This window comes from Nipponia nippon, unplaced genomic scaffold (assembly GCF_047370975.1).
Source record: "Nipponia nippon isolate SJK-2023a ecotype South Korea unplaced genomic scaffold, ASM4737097v1 scaffold_9, whole genome shotgun sequence".
NCBI lineage: Eukaryota > Metazoa > Chordata > Aves > Pelecaniformes > Threskiornithidae > Nipponia > Nipponia nippon.
The window spans coordinates 4,652,803-4,674,174 of record NW_028262413.1 but is presented as its reverse complement, the minus strand read 5'-3'; the positions used below and the strand labels follow the sequence as shown (position 1 = coordinate 4,674,174).

The following is a 21,372-nucleotide window of genomic DNA, read 5'->3' as shown; positions in this document are numbered from 1 at the left end:
GCCCTCCTGGCTTCAATATCTGACTTGTGACTCCTGAAGAGCCTGGTGCAACCAGGTTGAAATCGGCTCTGAAGCCTGATTCTCCCTGACACCTGGGTTTCGTGGGGTTTTTGTTTTGTTTTGTTTTTACCGTCCAGCAGCTATTTACTGTGCTAGGTCAGCTTACGTGGATACCAAAGCAAGAAATAATCAGCTGCGCATTGCAGCAGCACCTTCTTTCTTGCAGGGTGATGTTGTGACCCTGTGTGTGTGTGTGAGAGTAAAAACATTAAACTGCATCCCTTTCTGTCTCTGTTCTCCTCCCCCAGCCCTGCGTTAGCCATTTTAAAAGGAGTTCTGGAGTCCAACACTCTCAATTGAAAGTACATGCTGCTCTCTCGTGGAGCACCACGCGTTGCAGGCGAGGCCAGGAGTGCAGCACTGCTTTGCCTTGCAGCCTTAGGCAGATTGCTGTGTATAAAGGAGCTGGTCTAGCAGCCTCTGAAACAAGTGATGCTCCTTCTAGGAAGGGAAAATGGGATTTTGCAGGTAATGAACTGAGGGTTTTTCCTGCCGTCGTTTTCCAGTCAGCCCCTGTGTTGGGGTGGAACGTGTTAGGATAGCTCGTGGAGCTGTCTTGGCTTTGGATGGTGGATGAGAAGGAAGGATGAGGATGTGGTGGTGGGGAGAGGTTTCTCCAGCCTGTTTTAGAGATGAGTTGACCTGAAGAGCCCAAATGCCCGGGATATTAGAGGCTTGCCTGCATGTGCAGCATGCTCCCTGCAGGCAGCCCTGTGTCCGCAGTGCCGCAGCCTTAGGCAAAGCAAGGCGCTGGGCACTGCCAAACACAGGGCTAAATCCGTCTCGCAAGAGATGGAGCAAACCTGAAGTCTGGGCTGTTCCCAAAGAGGAGCAGGAATTGCCCTAAGTGCCTCCTGCTCTGCTGAGGAATCTGCTAAATCCTACCATCATCCTGCACCTTCCGACTCTGAGAGCTCAATAAATACATGGTCCTTAGCATGTCTGCTGGAAGTAGGTACCTTTTTGGAGAAAAGCCCTCTTCCCTTCTGATGCACAGGGAGAGGGGAGAGGTTTGAAGCCTGGCTGTAATCACAAGAGGGCAGAATTGGTTCATGGCTCCTGAGCTCCTCCAGCTCATGGACCCACCAAGGGGCAGTGGGAGCTGGCCTTGCCCTTGGCGCTGGCGGCAGCTGGAGCTGCGGCAGTTGCTGGGCTGTCGGCACAAATGTGACTCCATCCCTCTGACTGTGCCCTTCAGCACCAATATTACCTGGAGGGGGAATATATAAATAAGACCAGAATATCTCTTGTGACCCTTCTCTAGTTGCTTTGAAAGGTCAGTTGTACCCATGCTATGCTTGTGGGTGTCTCGCTATGGCGTTAATAAAAGCTTCATATTAATATTGATGTTAGAATTGAAAACATAAATTGATTGTTAATTAGCAGCTGAACAGTGGCTCGAGCAGTGCTGGTAATGATACATGAGGGTCAGCTTCCCAAGCAGTGTCTGCTCAAAACTGTACAAATGGTATAAATGCAGATCACAGGTCCTGTTTGCATTTAAAATAGCAGAGGTGTCATTGCTAATGAACACATCTTCCCGGCAGATACTCAGCAGGCTACTAATACACACACATTTTGAGAGCATCTTTTGTGACGTTACCTGGAAGGAGCTGGAATGATCACGGTGGGAGACTGCCTCCTGGTCACCTGTTGGTGGTTGCTCTTGGCACTTTCAGGTAATGCAGAAATGCAGAGTTTGAGGCTTTTAAACAAATTTTAGATTTAGATGATGGGAGGAGACAGTCTTGCATCATCTCTTTCAATTCCGGGGGAAAACAATTACCTGGATTAGTTCAGCCACTGCCTCTGGGAACCAGCCTGGAGACTGAAGTGTAACGCAGCCCAGGTACTTTTTGGAAGTCCTCCTTGCTGGTGAATGAGCTTCTTGTCTGCCTCTGAGGTGCTCTGGTTCTCTGCAGAGTATCCTGGGATGGGGGGAGACTTGCACTCTAACTTCAGCAGGTCAAAAGCAGATCTGCCAATACACGTGAGTGCTCGCACGCAAAATACTGAGGTCCCTGAGTCGTGGCCGCTTGGATCCTAGACTGGAGGCAAAGCCAGCGCTGGGTATCTGGGCTGCAAACACAGCCTCGTGCTGAAGCCAGTTCTTCAGAGAGATTAAATAATTTAAAAATTTCTGTGGCATGGACACACATCTCTGAGTGCGGACAGTGTTGTATGGCTGAAGAAAACCCACAGGTCATATCCCCGTGCCTGTGCTGCCGACTCTCTCAGCCCATGTGTACAGGCATCTGTCCCATGGAGCGGCATCCCAGGCTGCCGGGCTCCCAGGCGCTTCCCAGGAGGGATCTGTGAAGGTAAGAGATACCGTACAAGCTGTCCGCTGGCATCAGCCTCAAGATGAGGGAATCTGTAGACTGTCCCCAGGACAAATGAAGTAGTGCTGCTCACTTCTGCTGGTTTTCACTTGGCTCACGGAAACCTGTCACAGGGAGAGGTATGGCCGGCTAGTGGTCCTGGGGCTGTGCAGGGCCGTGGTGGAAGATTGTCCCTGTCTCCCACATCACGAGTCCAATTAGATCAAAGTTTTAAAAGACGGCTGATGCACACCAGAAACATCTTGTCCCTGGGAGCTTTGTGACTGAGTCATGCTGCCTGTGCCCCTCTTTAGCTTGGGAGCTTCTCTTCCTCAGAGGTTTTTTTTTTTCTTTTCTTCTTTAAACTTGGGAGGATTTTTGCAGCTACATGGCAACGAAAGAACTGGCAGGGCTGGATTGCTGGACTTCAGCTCTCCTCCCAGCTGGAAGTTACAATCCAAAGATCATTTGCTTGTTATCAATAGCTTTTCCTGTTGGCTGTTTCAGTCTCCATGCTAAAGAAACACAGGTTTCTCAGTTGTGGATTTAGGAAGCAGACCAGCTTACTGGGAAACAACCAGTGACAACTAGTCAGTCAGGCTTAGTCAGGGTTGGAGGCTTTCCTTCACTTCCCCCCCCCCCCCTCTTTTTTTCTTCCTAACTGGAGAATCTTGAACATAGTGAATGGTCTGGAAGTAGTGTTATTCTTCTGAAATGTAACTGAGCTGTAGTGTACTCACCGAAGAGGTGTTCGCTGGGTTGTGGGAGGGTGTTGTGCTTGATGTTCTGGATAAGGAGTTATCAGGAGGAAGTCTTTAATGTGTGTTGTTGAGGCTGGTTTGCATCAAAATAGAAATCCATCGCACAACTCTACTGAACAATCTGAAATGTGGAAATAATCTAAGTGTGACCTGTGTGATTTTTAGGTAAGACCATGAGCTAGAGCTTTCTGGGTCTCACTGATGCCATCAAGTCCAGCAGTGAAGCTATCTAACTCCACAACTCCTCCAATTTAATTTCCTGGAAAGAAAAATGGGAGTTGTAAAACTGAAGACAAAGCTATGCCGCCATCCAAAGCGTGCTGACATCTCCCATGGCCCTCCCCCTGCTGTGAATGGGATTGAAGAGTAGCTGTCCTGTGCAGCTTCATTAGGGTTCGTAGTTAGCTCTGCCGACTGTCAACCTGTCGAGCATCTCTAGTGTGAGTCTGTACTAATCAGGTGCAATACTGGTGTCCGTATTGCGAATCCTCCTCTAATGAGGTGATAGTAGGTGGCGTGTACCATTAACCTTCCAGGCTGCCCTAATTACTCCGTTTCTGATCAGACACGGCTTGTGTATTAGCATGTGATGGTTAAACTCATAGAGCATTGTCAGAGCTGCATAGGGTCCGCTCTCCAGCAGACTCCTCTCTTCCCTTCCCTCGTTCCCCTGCTCCATGCCCAAGCAAAGTAAGACTGAAGCACAGTCTTATCTTGGAAAAGGGGTTGGGGGAAGGAATCTGGGCCAAAAATAACCAATAAAGCAAAAGCAAACCGCAAGAACCTCCCAGGCTTTGTGCGTGTTTGCACTCAGTCATTTTCTATATCTTTCTTCTCAGCCTTCTTATTTTTCCCCAGATCTTTACCTCGTCAGTCTTAGGAGTTGCTTTGAAATGGGACTTCCCTAATTTACACTCCCCTCACCCTCCCTCACTTATTTAATTCAAACACTGCTTTAATCCTCTTCCGGCCCTACCTGAGCCCAACATTTGCAATTTGCACAGGCATAAAAGCTTATTTCGCTGGTTAGTTGTGTTTGCTGCCTGGGTGACTAACTCCTTGGTTTTGTAATCCATAAAGAGGTGGTGTCTGGTAGCACACAAAAGCGGTGCTTAGGGTAGGCTGTGCTAGTACAGGCACGCGAACGTGTCTCAATAGCTCCTGGAGCAGAGCCAGCTCCCAGCAGCAGCCTCCGGGGCCAAGGGTGACAGGGTGTGCTTGTCTAAACAAGCAAACGCTCTCCTCCAGAGCTGATGGGTGCTTACGGCGATGCAGGAGGGACCGGTGGTGGGGCTGCCAGCTGTGGACTCCAAGCTGGAGCAGCACGAGAGGGATCTCAAACCCTGAGCACTGGGGTAGCTCTTCAGGACACTGTGCAACATGAAGTGATGCTAACTTCTCCTGTCGATCCAACTGTCATTGTAAAGCCTGAAGAGAGATTTCCCAAGGTACCACGGATGAGGTGGCTGAGGAGTCCCTTTCCTTCTGTGTCTTCCTGATTGAAGTAGGCACAGTGGGAGGTATTCAGTTAGCAAGGGAGCTAACATTGCCCTCATCTTGATGGAAATGTATAGGGAACATGTGTTGGCACACTTGGCTTGGCTTAACATGACTGAAGAGCCTCGTCCGAGATGTGAAGTAATGCATCTGAAGTTGCTTAGATCTGAACTTGTCTCTAGGCAATAACGTTTGCCTCAGTGAAGACTCATTTTGTACTGTATGTTCATTATAGCTGAATTCTGTTTAAGGACGCTCATGGTAGAGCATCCCATAAAATAAAATCAGTTATGCTTCAGCCATCTTATGTCTCCTAAGTGTAACATGGGGATTGATTGTGCCTCTGAGAAGAAAATGCCATGTAACACATCTGTGTCTAAATGTGTTTCTGGTAGACCAAAGCCACTTAGAAACAGCTGTAGCAAGAGTAAGATGCTGGCGCTGGATGGGACCTGGCGCTGTCTTGTCCTATCCTCAAAGATGGTATGGGAAGAGTCCTATATTGCCTGAATACAGCATCCTTTTTGCAAATGCACTTGAACAACAGTCTTGGGAACAGCCCCAAATGTAATACCCGATCAAATCATGCTCTTGGTGTGTCAGATTAGCTGCAGATGCAATGCTAAAGCAGTCTTGTTTAATAGATTTTTATCTGCTGTACCAGTGGATTCAAAGGGATGAAAAAGATCCCGAGTGCTGGGCCACAGCGTGTGGGAGGAAAGCAGCCTCTGAGTCACTGGTGGTTATTAAATGACAGCAGAATTGAAATGCCTCGAAAGCCCCAGCCGTGCACTCATGTAGGCTGCTAATTGTTGATGATCTGCAAAGGCAAAGCCCCGACCGAACTTCCAAGAGAGCCCTGTTTCCCTGAAGAGGATTAAAACTGCCTTTTTGCTGTCTTCTTAGCTGAGCTATGAGAGCTTGTATGATGCAGAAGGCACGGCCTCGCCTTGGGCTGCTGGCTGAGATAGGATGGCATCACTGCCCTGGGCCCCCAAAAAACATCTCCCGCACCCCTCCCGTGGCACCAAGCGGAGCCCGGCGTGCTGCCACACGGGTGGTCTGCAGCTCTCGTGGTGCCTCGATGGTGGTTCATGGTGCCTCCGTAGATGCAAGAACTAGGGTGCAAAGGATAGTTGTCCCCCTTTTATTCTGGGGGGAAATGAGTCCCAGGGAGTGATGCTGGAGAGGTGAAGGATGCAGAACTGCTCCTGCTACTGCTGAGAGCCCCTTTTCTTTCCCAAAAGGGTGAGGGTGCTCTTCTAGGATTTAAAGCTCCGGGCTCAACTGCCCAATTGAGAGCAGTCCTCTTCATCCTGTGGTTCCCTCATTCACCAGATCTCTTGCTTGCCCCTCGGTTGGTTTTAATTCCCTCCAGGTTGTGCTGGAAAGCTTTCTGGACAAGGCTGAGGAACATCAGGTTTAACGGGAATGAGGCATTTCCACTAGGTAACACCTCTCCCTTGAGGATTTTACTGGAAAAATTTCTCAACCTGTTCAATTCTCCTACAACCCTGATGCCACGAATCCAGGAGGACCCAAGCGCTCGCAGCTCTGTGAATCACTCCTGGGCTGGCGCTGGTGGCCTCAGGGACCCGATGGAGGCAAACGGTGGCGTGCAGGGCACTCCTTCACTGCAGCGTGCTGGCGGCATGCTCCCCCAATAAAAATAGCTGTGCATGCCTCAGGTTGAGTCGCTGCATAATGCAAGCTTTGCATGATGAGAACATATGAATTAGGAGCTCACAGCTTGCTTTAAAGTCAATAGAAGAAGGACCAACTTGATCCTCCCTGCTGACAGCCCCGAGAGATCGTGACTCTCATGTCTGTGGTTTAACATGACTTTTTGCCCCCCAAACTGCTGCTGACTAATTCTGCAAAAAGACACATCAGAGCTATAGCTTGGTGCCTGGGGAGATGTTGGAGATACTAGTAGGTCACTGGTTAAAGCTATGTAAAACTCGCTAGGGCTTAGTTTGGGGTCAGAGCCTTATCCCCAGACGTAAGACCCACTCACTGCATGGGGCGGCTCAGACACAAATATGTACCTGCCCCCCAGCTCCTTTGGGCTCGCAGTAATGCTGGCTCCTTCCTTGCTGTCCTCATCAACTTGCTCATCTGTAAGAAAACACAATGCTTTCCTAAATTTAGCTGGATAAGTACTGTGGGTGTTGTCTATTTGCCCCCCTTCCCCTGTTTTGAAAGCCATCTTGAAAACTGCACAGCGATTTAAATGGCAGCTTGATGGGAATCCATAGCAAATGACTCTGCAATTAGTAAATCTCTCCTATTGTGACAGCTCTATTATTAAACTGCCATAAATGCCAGGCTATTAATCTGCTGTCTTCTCAATCCCTATGCTTCTCTTTCCTTGCCTGTCCTTTTCACCATTTGATTTTTTTGTTTGTTTTTTTTTTTTTTTTTAAGTTTTAACTGCCTTCCAGCAAGTGTTTCCAGGGAGAGGGTGTGACGTGGCACTTGCAGGCGGAGGAAAGCTTTGTGGCACTGTCCCTTAGAAGCTTTTCATCTGTAAGGCAGGTGAGAGAAAGCCCCAAACAGTCGCCTCTCGCTTGCTTTGAAACTTTTGCTACTTCAAAACCGAAGAACGAGAAACTCCTAATTAACAAAAGCCAAAGTTTAGCCCTTAAGGAGGCCCCTTTTTGCAGGAAGTCAAAGAGGTAGGGAGGGAAGCTGTGACAGCAAATGGGTAGCGATATTGTCGTAGCAGAGAGGAGGGCCTGGAAAAGTCATAGCTGTCCCGACGGCAGGGTGAACTTTGCAGCTGCTGTTTCCTCCATCCCATGATATAGGTGTGCATCTCATTTCTTAGCCTGTCAACCTGCTCTGTCACCCCAGGGCGTGGGGACAGGCGGTGCTGTAGGCAATGTGGTGGGGCGGGAGCATGCAGGGCTGCAAACAGCAATGAAAGCAGAGCCTCAAATTTGACCCCAGCCGGTGCCTCCGTAGTGCAGGTGTGTTGTGTGTTGGCAGCGTGTGTGGCTGTTGGCAGCAGTCCACAATCACTTCCAAGATTGCAAAAGTGTATCTTGCAGGTACTGTCTGGACTAGATCTTTCTAAAAGCTTGGAAATTTGGGATTGTATGGACTTTTAACAGCTGGAATATAAAGACTGACTCTAGGCTACTCCTTGGCAGAACTAACAGGGAAATGACCTATAAACCCAAAATCTGAGACTTAAAAATTGTTGTGGGGATGAAGCAAAGAGCAGCAAAACTCCTCCAATAGGGAATTGCACCTTATTTCTTCAGGCTTTGTCCTCAGCCTCAATGACTTAAACATAGCCATGCTGGCGTAAATCAGCTGTGCTGTGTAAACACCTAAATTCTCTTTGCATCCCGTTGCTATGGCAACTTCCCCAAAAGCTGGGTACCTGCATAGCTGCTTTGCTGCTCTGGGAACATCGGATGCCTCCGAGCTGGGGCATCTGGTCGAGGAGATCTGCTGTGGACTTGGCCTCTTCTGGGGAGGACTTTTGTCTGCCACTGCTTTTGGGCTGCTGAGGTATTAAGGAAAATGAAGATCTGCATCCACTTAGTGCCAGCTTTAGTCACTTGTGATGAGAGATGGGCTTCTGCCGAGCACGGTGCCCTCTGTTAACTGTGGGTATTTAGGAGGCTCTTAAATAGAGTATTATACTCCTAATTATGCAGAAATCCTTCAATCTGGCCTGTTTCATCTGGAATTATGCTCCACTGTCAAATCCTGCCAAATACCTTCTTCTTAGAGCAAAGGAGGCTGATGCACTTATATTGTTCTCTGCAGAGAGGCGAATCCCGGCCAGGAGGCCAAGCCGCCTGGCCCCAGGCGGGATGAGTAGATGCGGGGGCTGCTGGCATGGATGTGCCCACCTCCCTTCTCCTTGCAGTGGTGAGCAGCCATGGCCTTGGGCACCCACCTTCCCAGGCCCTTGCCCTATGGGGTCCCAGTAAATACTTACGTTGTCGGATGCCTCCTGAGTAAGGGGAGTATTTCTGTGTTTGCCTGTGGGTTTCCTTCATGGCAGCACTTCCAGAGGAGGCTGGACGGAGGCTTTCACCAGAGAAGATGGGAGAGGAGAGGAGAGAGCAGCTTTGGTAGAGGACTGATGCAGCAGCTACAGAAACGACTTGTGAAGAGCATTTGCACCCTCCTCCTCCAGTGCCTTTTTCCTCTGGCTAAATGAATTTACACCAGGAATGAATCATCCTAGGGATAACTAAGGCTACATGACGCTTTGTGTATTTAATAGTGTAATTCAGATCACAAACATCCTTTGCAATGGTGCAACTGCTGCCTAAAAAACCACACCTGCGGGCCTGAGACAAATACTGTTTCTAAAGGAATCCAGTTCTTAATTACCTCAGAAAACGTCAGTAATTGTTAGCCAGTTACTGGGCCACCATCTCCCCAGCACGCGATGCTCTCCAGGAGCGCGCAGTTACTGCAGGGGTGCACCTGAAATCTTGGAAGGAAACTTTAATGCCCTCTCTGTGATCCATCCCTTGGGCATTGCTTGTTGTTCAGAGCACCTGTAAGCTTTATTGCTCTGTCTGATCGTTTTGATCAAGACTTACTTTCTTTTTGTCTCCTCCCCACCAAACATACATGCATCAATTCTTAGCTATATCAAGAGCAACCCCATAATTTCTGCTCAAATCTCCACATCCTATTAAGCCTTGCGCTGCTTCGTAGCAATGAATTAATGGTTGAGTGAAAGGGTTTTATAGTACAATATATTCTAGAGAATAAATATTCTTAAATTACCATTCTGTAAGTAATTGGGAAGAATGTTTCTGTTACAAAAAACTTTTTCTAGGAAACTCTTTTAAACCTGTAATGCTAGTTCCTGTTCTGCAGTAGGTCTGGTTATTACTGTGTGTCAGGGATGTCAGGTAATATGACGGTGGGAGATAGCAAAACTAGGTTTTTATAGCTGCTCTTACAGCTTTCAGAAAATAATTTTCTCTCTGTGCTTCTTTCTTTTTTTTTTTTTTTTTGCTTTGAAAAAAAAGGGGGCAGTCAAACCATCTTTTTGCCAAGTGTACAGCTTCAAAACTTGGTTTTCTTGGCAATAATTCATCTAGTGTTGATTCTGGCCGGGATTCTGTGTGTTTGTCTTTGTGGCGTAATAAGGTTTGCAACCATGAGCCTTTCAATATTGTTCCCAGTGGCTCTCGCACAGAAATATGCTCTTGGAGTAGGAGATGTAGCTCTGGAGAGCGAGAGTGAACTGCTGCTGCAGTTCCTCTGCCTTCGAGTAGCAGAAACAACGTCCAGGAAAGCACAGGGAAATAAGATATTGAGGGAACAGCTCTGCTCTAAACTTGATGGCAAAAATGAATAAATCCCTAACTTTTAATGCCTTATTGCACATGTAACTACTGCGTTTCAGCATGCAAATGGCTGCTGAGGTAGCAGAGAGTATTACGCTTCTCATGTGTAATCAAAAGGTACAAATGAGGGAGGTATCTTTCTTGTAAACTGGGTCACTGGGTTAACAGAGTTTTGAAAGTATCCCCTCCTAACCCGTGCCATTAATATCTCAGCATCCATCCAGATTTTAACACTGTCATATGGCCATGATATGCGTGTCTGTTATCTGCTTGCTCTGAAGGTTTTCTCCCTTAGTCGAGGAAATACTCTGCGTGATAGAGATCGCCGCTGAATGCAATGTGATGCTTTAACTGGCAACAATTCATCTTCATTTGAACACTAAATATTCTATTTCTCTAGCTCGTGAAAGGCTTGATTTAGGATAGTGGCTTAGTGACTATTCCAGGCAAGGGTTTGAAAAGGCAATTATTCAGCTGAACTATACCCAAATTCACTTTTTGAAAACTAGTTGAGCTTTTGATGTTTCTGTGTCTCGTACCTGTTCCCTGGACTCTTGTGTCTCCTGCTGCCATGGGTTTGACTGAGATCCTCTTGCACGGGTGGTGTTTGCACTGCTTTCTTGCTGGGTTTTAGTGCGTTCCCTTTGATAGTGGTTCAGCAGGGAGTTCTAGGTTTTGGGGGAGGAGGAATAAGGGAAGCAGTTAATGAGCTGTATTTGCTATTCTGTCAAAAGAGTTGAATCTTCTCCCTCGTTTACAGATTGCTAAAGTTGGGAACTTAATCCAAGGGACTTGAGATGAACTATTCCCTAGGAAAAGTTGTCGTTCTCCTTGGCCATCCTAGAGGAAGCCCAGGTTGATGCTCTCCTGTTCGTTTGACAGCTCACGTAGGTGGGGATGGATCCCTTCCCTAGCGCCTTCCTGAAGGGTGCTGCTCGTGCCCTGAACAGCACTGCTGAGCTTTTATGATATAAAACATTAGCTTGGCTTTCCTTCCGACTCAAACGCCAAATGCTTCAGCCTTCTCCCCATCCCTTTTGGCCCCAGGTGCTCTGTTGCTTTTCTGAGCTACAGTGGGTTGGCACGCTGTTACTCCTAATGGTGTGGCCTTCCCTGATCTGATAAAGGGAATATGAAAAAATGCTTTGCTAATGGGTGTCTTACCCCTTTTGGACTGGTAGTCAGGATCTTGCAAGGAGGTGCCAGATGTCTGGTTTTCTGAGCAGTGTGGGTGCAGATTTCACGTGAAGGAGGACTTGGTCCTCCTTGCTGTGTAGCAGCAAGAGCTGAACAGCCCTGACCTGATTTTATTAATTTTCAGATGTCTTTGAATGCACTTTTTCTCCCCCTCCCTTCTTTCTGAGAATTAGGGTCGCTCTGCTTTTGCTGTTAGGGATCCTCCTCTCTCTCCTTAAGTGCATCTCTCCCACAGAGATCACACAATCGAGTCAACCCCTTTTTCTCCCGTAATGCAAATGCCATCTACCCCAGGTAGTTAAGATTACCAAGTAACTTTGCTTGCAACCTGTGAGAGCAATAGGTTGTAGTTGCCGTTGTGGTGAGCAAAACAAAAGCAATTTCTCTCCAGTTAAATGGAAGGCAGTTGTTCTCCCCACTAGCTCCTCTAAATCTTCTCCCAGCCTAGAGCTTAGCAGCCAGGTCCCGGCCACCCCGAAGTCTGTGGGATCATGCTCTGACTTCTATGGGATAATGACTTTTCTGCCCACGTCCAAATGACACCGGCTACCAGTTATGAAAGGAGAATGGTAATTTCATCTGTTAGCTGCTCTCTCTCCTCCAAGATTTACTTCCATCAGGGATTTTTATAGGCTAATGCTGTGTCTTTCGTGATGGGGATGTGTGGTGGAGGAAATTTATTGTTCCCTTCCTAATAGATGGCTGTAATTTCATTTCGGAACAACCACTTTATGTGCGAGAAAGCGATTCCATTATGCCACTGCACAGCGTTGGGAGCATCTGTGGCAGTGGGGGCATTTGGATTAAAGAGAGTAAAGGCTGCACATCTGCTGCCCTCCACCCCTATTCACAGAACACAGTGTTAATCCTAAAGAAAAGAGAGCAATTAGCTTGTAAGCCCTTCCTGAACCTACTAGAAGATTAGCCATTTTCAATTAAAGCTTTTCAGCTGGAAAGATAATGGGCTAAAATTTCCAGCTTTTAAAAAATACTATTATTGACCATGTGGTTTTATTTCTGTCAATTTACATCCTTTATAATTAGCTACCCTGGGATAATTAGGACTGCCTTGCACCATACCCTGTTCCCCACTCTTTCCCCTTATAATGCAAATGGCAAACTGACTTCGTGGTCTGTTTTCTGGCTTGTTGCAACTAGCACAAAATCCACTTGTTGTTTGGACCCACGCTGGTGATGAGCTGTAAGAAGTACTTTTGTAGGTTCCTGTAACTCACAAGTAAAATGATAAACCTTTACATACCCCTGTGAGCATGCTGTAAGTGTTCCCGGGGAGTCTGGATGGGAGGAGGGAGGCTGATCCCATCTTGCAGGCCTGCAATAACAAGCAATTTGCGGTCCCTTGGGGAGCTCCATGCTCTCTAAAGCCAAAATACTTCTTTATATATCACTGGTCCCAGCACTTGGGGGTTACCTGGGGCTGTGTGTGGCTCTGCTTTGTCCCAGCTTGGGAGGTAAAACTTCACAAGCCGGAGCTGGAGCCAAACCGGCAGATGGAAACGCCTCGCCCCAAAACACGCAGCTGATCGACTCTGTCCGAAGGCGTCTGCATGTTTGAGCACTTCTGAAAGCCGCATCGCTCCTCAGGGCGTCTGGGTAGAGCCGGGAGCCTTCCTGCAGCAGCAACGGAGTCTGACCTGGTTTCACCCCATGTCGGAAAGCTGCAGGCTGACCGCTGCATCGTTGCAGTGCGTTTTGGGTCATCTCCGTTTGCTGAGCGTGATCTGTTCCCCCCGTGTTTCCTGCGGCTAACGCACGAGTGCAGTGCTGGCGTTGCTCAGCGCGGTCTGTGCTGCAGACCCAGTGTGGGTGAGAGGCTCGGGCTGGAGCCGACAGCAGGTCGTGGCCTCACCCAGCGCCGATGACTGCGGCATCTCCCATCAGCCGGGTATCCCCATCTGCACCACACGTGCAGCCTTGCATCCCATACTACTGCACGTCAATGTGATCAGCTGTGTTACAGGGGGACTTGTGGCTTCGGTCACTATGTGTGACTCTGAAACACAGCCATGCCTGTGCTGCTGTTAGTGGCTGTGCTATGTCTAAGGAAAAAAAAGAGAAGAAAGGCTGATCTTTCAGGGAATTGCTCGGCTTTGTAGGCTGAGGTAGCTGACATGGAAATTAGCCCTCTGGCTATGGCCAAGGACTTCTGAATGAGGTAAGCTCTGTGAGCTATCTGAATGCAAAATGACCCGGAACTCTGACTTCTGGGTGCAACATGGGCTGGGCTTTTTCTGAGTCACCAAAATTATTGGTATTGCTCCTTGTTCTTGGCCGTCTTCCATGCAGACCTTGGCCAGGTCCCACCTTGCCCTGTTTCTTCCAGAAGAGTTACACAGTGTAGATACTGCATGGTAGTGAGTAAGAGCGGATATAAAAGCCATTAAAGCTTTCTTTGTGTAAGGAATATGGCTTGGTGCTCTTGGGATCTCTCTAGCCTTATCGTGTTACTGATACTAACATTGTCTTTTTGCAGTCAGCGCTTTTCCTGCTATTTCTTTGTTGAAATGCATATGAAAATATGCCATGGAAAAATATTTTACATCTGAACTAGTTAATACAGCACCTTGGAGAGAAGGTATCTGATGCAACAGAGTACAAATGAAGCCTCATTAAGCAGGAATTCAGTGATTCTGCTGAATGCCCCAGCAATTAAATTTCATCTCGATTCATATGCAGGTCAGGAGAGTTTGGAAGGAGAATAGAGGAAGCAAAGCGCTGTGGCTCCGTACTATGCAAATTAGTGTTAACATGGCATTTCATTTATTGTTAATGCATTGTTACACTGCTACTCATTGAAAAGAAACTGTGTGACAACTGCGAAGACTGATGACCCACTTGCTTATTTTTCCATCTGCGTTGGCAGCGTTGCCTCTGAAAAGACCAGTGCCAAGATAAATCTTTTAAGGGGAAGATGTGGAGGTTTTTCTTCCCACAGAGAGGAGTGCTGACTAAACGTTAAGACCTGGCCTTTAGGCTGCAGTAAGCTGTAGCGTTGCCTCTCTGTCTCCTTTGGGGTGAGATGTGGCATGGCCCACATCCCTGCTACTGGGAGGAGCCTTTGTTTGGGCTTAAGCTCCGGGTCCTTTTGGAGCAGGAGGAATAAATGTGCTGTCCCTACTATTGGAAAGACCTGAGCTCTTGTGGCATGTATCATAGTACGGGGTTCAGGGATGCTGACGTGCTTTGCAGCCCCATCAACGCGTTCACACCTCTGCTCCCTGCTGTCGCTTGGGCCGATTGCTGGCCTGTTTTTGGAGGGCTGAAGTGCCAGTTCCCCATTTTCTCTCTATATCCAAAGGTCCACAGCAGGATACGTTTCTTCTCTTCTGTTTTTGATTAACGTGATCTATGCGATAGAGCTTTTTTCATCTGAACTGCCTACCCGTAGTGGGGAAGGAGGGTGGATACTGGCCAGCTGCTAATACAGACCCATCACTATTTTCATTCTTGACAGTATTAATAAAATATGAAGAAGAAGCAGCATTTCTGCTGAAGAGGAGAGATCATGAACAGGCCCTGCCAGGGCAGCACTGGTGCTGATATCGAGGTGCCAAGTACTTACTGTAAATTGGAGTGGTTTAATGACCTTAAAACTGGGAACAGGTCCTGTCACTGAAGAACCCAGTTTTTTAGCTGTAAACAACTTGCTATCATTCTGGCGCATTGATCACTAAAAGCTGAGAAGGCGGGAGCTGTTAGGCATTTTGGTTTCCCCCAGTTGCATGGCGCTGCTTTTGGTCTCTGTTTCTGCACGGTTCGTCCATTCACACGTAGTTCTTTGCTGAGCTGGTTCAGTGCATGCTCAAGAGGATTTTACTTGTGTCCCAAGGCTTTTTGATATCTGCTAGCTACATTGCTATGAAAGATTTGGGGGGGGGGGGGGGAAGTAAAACCAATGTGGAGCATCCCTAAATAGGGGTGTTTTGCCCAGAAAAAGTGCTTTTTTTCTGTGCAATACAGCCACAGAGGGAGAGATAAATGGGAGAAATATTCTCTGTCTAGCGGAAAGTGATGGACCCGCTTTCAGATGCTGTGCATACAGCTTCCAGAGCTCTGCTCCTTTTGGAGCAAGTCATAAACTCCCACCTTACCCTGGCGTGGCTGGTGGTTGCCAATAGATCATTAACCTCCTGCTGCATTGCTTATTGCTGTGTCTTGTCAAACTCATCTCCATTTGGCTTAAAAAAAACATGGGAAAGCTGAAATTCACTTTTGTTGGGATGACCTCTGCTAACAAGGTCCCTGAACGAGCTCTTTTGTATCATTAGAGCTGGCCGGGGAATAAAGGATCTTGTACTTTGCTGCAGCCTATTTGTCTTCCACTGTTTCTCTTATCAGCACTGGAGTCCCCAGCCCTGTAGTGTCCTACTCTGATTACCCACATCCAGAAATCCAGAGCTTGGGGTAAATTGTGGGATTTCTCCTAATGTTCAGTGACTAAGAAAAAAATGGTAAAGCATATATACAGTATTAAAGGATAAAGATGTGCTCCATGCTGCCCTGAGGACCAACTCTTTATGGCCTCAGCTCGGGCAATGGGGCTGGGGCTGCTCTTTTGCACCTGAAGTACGACTGAAGGATCCGTAAATACGATTGCTCCTCAGAGTTCAGTTCCTCCTCCCATGCAGGCTGAGCATTACAAGTCCTTTTACCAGGGTTTTGGACACGTTTTCACAACTTCAGATCACTGACTGAGGTATTAGCTAAAAGGGTGCAGTAAGGAGGCAGGTTAACCATTGAGGTTAAACCCAGAATTGCTGGAAAATGCTCTGAAGTGGTGTGAGACCGTGCCTTGGCGGGGGCATGGCTTGCAGGCATGATTCTGGTGATGGTGCCTGTTGTTTATGGCTCTTGACTCCTGTTTGAAATGCCTGTTTTACCCAGCGGTGTGATGTCCTCTGGCAGAGGGTTGCAGAAAGCACAGACCTGACCCTATGGTTCACTCAGAAAAGCCTCAGTAGCAAGACAGACCATGGGGGAAGGGAGGTGAGGAGAAGGATGAGAGCTGTGCATGAAGTCACCATCGGGACCATGGTGATGAATGTTTTTGTAGATCTGAAAGGATGTCGTACCTAAAATTGTTAAAAGAAATGCTTGTGACTACTGAAAATGGCAGCATGCTCTTCTCATTTGGGTTTTGGGTTAGAATTTTTTAATTCCCAAATCTGTGTAGCTATTTCTCTGCTGCGACAGTCCCTCTCACATAGCCCAGTCCCTTAAATTTGCTGTCGTTAGTAATGATGCTGGTACATCCCATCTCATTTGTTAGCCCAGTGACTTGACCCTTGAGTTTTACTCATGGGCATGTTCTCACGCGTTTTATTCCTCTTGTTCTACAAAAGAGTTTTTGCCAGGAACACACATGGAGAAACCAAATGTAAAGCATCAGTGAACATGTATTTGCAAGATGAACATACAGACCCTTAAAGTTCAGAGGACTGCTGTGCTTTGTCATCTGGCTGAGACCAGCCAGTGAAGTTTTTCAAGGGAGCTAAATGTAGTTCATTGTTCATTTTGGTGGAGTATGGTGACCACTTTCCATCTGAAGTTGAGACAAGATGTTTTCTCTCCTTCATTTAGCTAAAAATCTTCTAGGTAACTCACTTCGCTTTTAGTCACTTGCAAAAGGAAAGGGCTGAGCCACTGCAGGTTATAATTTCTTGCCAGGGGTCTGATAGAGAAGGCTAGACTGATTTGGAGAGGAAGGACCAGTGCTGTCCCAGACACAGACTCACTGACTTGTCTGTAAATTTAGCAAGTGAAAATTAAAGTGCCTGGGCTTGCATCTACATGGAATAGGGAAGGAATTGTCCCCCGCTGTTAGGAGGGAGGGAGATCTGCTGAGGTTGGCCAGGGGATACTGGTCATTGGGAACAGGCCAAAAGTTTCAGTTTTTAAAAACTGAAACTTCCAGTTACTACAGTTTTGAGCTTTGTTTCTTTCCTGAACTAGAATTCTATTACATTGGTGTGCATTTCAGCCCAGTTAGGGATGCTGGCGTACAGGCGAAATGTGTAATTGGGGAATGCTGAATCGCTGGTGTCACATGGAGAAGGGGTCACTGCGGTGCTTCTTCCTTTCCATTAATCCCAGCTCCGGGAGGCATCCCGCATTCCCCACCGGTGTCTTCCCCCACCGCTCCCCGACAGTGCTGTCAGGCGATGACAGATGCGGATGTCTCTTTCTGAAATGGTTAAGCAGAAAAACGTACAGCAACCATTTTATTGTGCTCTGGTGGTGGAGGGAATGGATGGGAGTCTTGGAAGTACCTCTAGCAGCGCTCTCTGTCTCGGTGCTCTGCATGTGTGCATGCAGCAAGAGCTCTAATTGCCTACTAGATGGGTCAATTTATCTTTCAGTGTTCATTACCTGTAATAAATTAACGTTTAGGACTGGCTGGTGGAATTTGCACTTAAAGGAAAGAATAATCAAGGACTTCTTCCTCTGGCTCCATTATTAAACTGTTTAAATACCCTTTTCTTTAAAGTTTGTGGTTTTTTTTTTTTTTTTATTTTTTGAAAGTCCATTCTCCCTTTCCCATAAAAATATATCAAGAAAATAGTGTGTTGCATTTTGGGTCTGTGTGTGGAAAAACAGGGCATCTGCTTAGACCAAAGATGAGCCCTGCTGCAGGCCTCAGGCAGGCGTGCAGTTGTCTGGGGTTTCTAAATAAGTACAACTATGTAAAATTGGAGCAGATGAAATGGAGCAAATGTGCAGGCAGTGGATAGCTGGGTAATCAGCTGTGAAGTCTCTTCCACCAAGAGAGTGATGGGTCTTCCTCTTGTCCCTCCTCCTCCTCCCTGTCTGCGGCACCCAAAAATCAATCAAGGAGGGGTGTAGGCTCTCCAAACCTCTTGATTTTGCGTAGAGATGGGTTGGAGTTCCCAGTAGAAACTGGCTTTCCCAGTAAGACATCTGGAAGCATTGGGTCTGCTGTGCCAGAAACAAGCCTTGACAGGGTGGATGAGCAGGAAGAGGGGTCCCCAGCCCCAGGCAGACCCCTGATGCGCAGGCGTGTATTTTTAAATGGAAGAAGTAGGATGGGGAGAAGGAGGTGGCAACGCAAAGCCTTAAATTAAGATCTGAATTTAAAAGAAATAGAAAGCATCTGCGTCAGTCTCTTCTGAACCTTCTCTAACCCAAAGCAATTTCTGTTGCTATTAATATGATTTTTATATGCGGTTAGAACTTCGGTGTTTCTTTGTGCACTGTAAGTGCGTGTGGTTGGGTGTTTTTCCTCATCGTTTTCCTGTGGCTGACTGTTCATTACGTTCATTCAGCTGTCTTCAGAGAGCCTCCTGGGACTTCCTAATGTGGAGTGATGTAGGGTCCTCCCCATGTTCTCCCGGACTCAGAGCATGTTCAATGCTAAATGGTCCCTTTCAGGATCTTGCTGGAGTGTTCCACAGTCCTGTGACTTCTGACGAGGATGCTTTTGAATGTGGTTAAATAAGTAATGGTTTAAATCACAGGAACAAATATCCATCAAGCAGTGGACTAAATCATTGATATTCTGAATAGCCTGTGATCTTCCCTCTGCTGTCCTCCCTGTCTTGTTTGCATAAAAGTGTATTCTGTAAATGTCATCCCAACCAATTTAGGCCATGTAAGGTTTACAGCTTCACTCCCACCAAGGTTCTGGGAGGATTTGTAAGTTAACTCTGGGGAAAGATATATTAAGTTCAAGAGCAGGGCAGTACATGTTGGGTACAAGAAATGATAAACCAAACGCTAGTATATGCGTGTGCATGTAAGGGTAGATACTCCTTACTTAGAACAAATGAATTTTGCTCAAAGGTCAGCCTGTTCCTGAGAAGAGTAAATACTCTTTTCTCTAGACTGGTGGCCTATTGACTGGTATCGCCTCTTTAGTTGTATGGATGAGAGCCAAGAGCCTGTGCGGATGGGTTTCCAGTAGGGACTGCCCAGAAGCTGTTCTAGCCGTGGACTGTCCTTAGCCCATGCTGTCTTTCGTCTCAGCATTTTACACTGAAGGGTGTGCCCAAGAAAGTGTTCCCTACACCCTTTTTACTCCTAGGATGGTCATAGGAGATCAGTATATGCCAAGAAAGCAGAACTGAGATTTTTTTTTTTCTTTTTTCTGTGGAAGGATTTTTTTTAATATCCTTCCTGCCCCGCCCCCCCCCCCCCCCCCCCCCTTAACTTCTTTTTCCAGTGGGCCCAGTGTGTGGGTAAAAAACAGACACTCTTAGGTGAGGCTTGTATGTAGTTGATATTGCCAGAGCGTTTTTGGATAGCTGCTAATTCTGAGCACACTACCATAAAGTTAATGTCAAGAGGTACAGGAGGCTGTACAGACTGTTCATGAAAAATCGAAGCTCTACGTACTGTTCCTCGAGTTTGTCAAGCCATAGTTTAGGTTGATGTCTCACTCTCTTTTATGACACCTACATATTTTGATGTCATAATATATCTTTTTGGGCTGCCTAATTTTGTTGGTGTGTGCGGTGTACCCTTTTCCTTCCTCATTGGAAACTCAAGCTGCACACTTCAACTGGTTTTAATATAGTGCCACCTGAAACATGAAGAAAGTGTTGTGTTTATGGGCTTTGGCCAGAAACCATAGAGTAAACATCTTTATCCTCTCCTGGCGCGCTGGGCTCTTGCCAACCGGATCAACAAATGCCACAAGCAATTCTTGGTTTGAAATGCCAAAATGCTGCTTCTTTTTCCACCAGTAGCAAAGGAATGGGGCAGCTCCATCCAGTTCTCACCCACAAAAACAAGCAGCTTCAACTATGTAGTAGACCTGCCCTCTCATACCCCTTCTCAATGCAGCAGATATTCTGGGAAGAATTTTATGCTGGTGTAAACATAGATGATTGCTTTTAGCTTTTCTTTAAAACATCCTGTTGGAGATGTCTGTTTCATGGCATCCAAAGCAATGGGCTATTCTCAAATTAGCAGCTTCTTGTTGTATTTGTGGTGCAACTGGAGATGTTTTTTTCCTTTAAGATGAGATTTCTCTGCAGCAAAAGCATTAATAGCTGTGTGAAAAGATTTCTAATTACAAATTTCGGCTCAATTACTAATTAAGTCTATTGTCAGACTGAACAATTTCTTAAAAACAAATTATGGACCAAAATATCTCTTTTGTAAGTAGGTTTTTCTTACTTAGTAATTTTATTGCTTTTGTATAAGTTGTCTGTGCATGAAACAGCTGAGTTCGAACCAAAATAGAGATGTTGCTGCATTTCGATCCAAGCAAGAACTCTGACATTAGGCTGAAACCCAGTTCTCCTCCATGTAGGCCACACAGAGTTAGAGTCCCTAGGTCTGCAAGATCTCTTGCTGGCACATCCAGATGTGTTCAGGCCCTTTTGATTTATCCTGATTTGTTTCCTACGGAAACAAGACAACCTTGTTGCGTCTCCACGAGCATCCTTCTAAATTTGTAACCTCTTGACCACTTTCAGCCAAATCTAGTAGGAGTCTCAAACATGACTGGACCCTCCTACAAAAACGTAGATGGCCTTTGTGCCTTGGGCCATGCTTGTCTTGCTCTCTCTTCACCATTTGTGGGTATAATCTTGCTGTTATAGAAGATACCAGTTCCCAAGGGAATAGACCGACTATGGAGAAAAGCACCTTTTGGATGTAAGCCGTAGGCTGGTTGGTACAAACAGGGTTTTTGTCTTGCAGCTTGACTGAAATGGGGACCTGCATGGTGCTGCAGGTGGGATGCGAGCCCTGCGCACACCCTTGCTGCCTCCCCTGCTGCGTACCCCAGGCCAGGCCAGTAGCATCACCCTCATGCTCCATGTCTCCAACACAAGTCAGCCTACTTTGTTTTTCATTTGAATAGCAAAGGAAGCAGAGACTGGTTTATTACACAATTTCTAGTCCAGTATGCTATCTCCACGCATGGTGGAGGACCAGCTGTTTTGGGGTAAGCCATGAAGCATCCTGCCCCAGAGGGCAGGGCTCCCTGTCACCCAGCTGGTGACCAGCGTTGCCCCCGAAGCCTCCCCTCACTGCAGTCCCTTGCTTGCCCAAATCCTGGCACAGGGCTTGCATGTGTTTTGCTAGTGACGATTCCTCTGCCCTTCCTAAGAAAGGGTTAAACCGAGTTTTCGGAGAACGCTGTAGGCAGGACATAAGACTGCAGCTTTGTACTCCCTTACCAGCACTGTGTTGTGTGTAGTTGGAAGGCAGTGT

At 46.9% G+C, this 21,372-nt stretch overlaps 1 protein-coding gene across 1 annotated transcript in view; it reads left to right on the top strand.

The window, feature by feature from the left end:
• GRIP2 (glutamate receptor interacting protein 2) overlaps positions 1 to 21,372 on the top strand; it is a 149,331-nt gene that overhangs the window by 40,558 nt on the left and 87,401 nt on the right. The gene's annotated exons all lie outside the window — the stretch shown is intronic.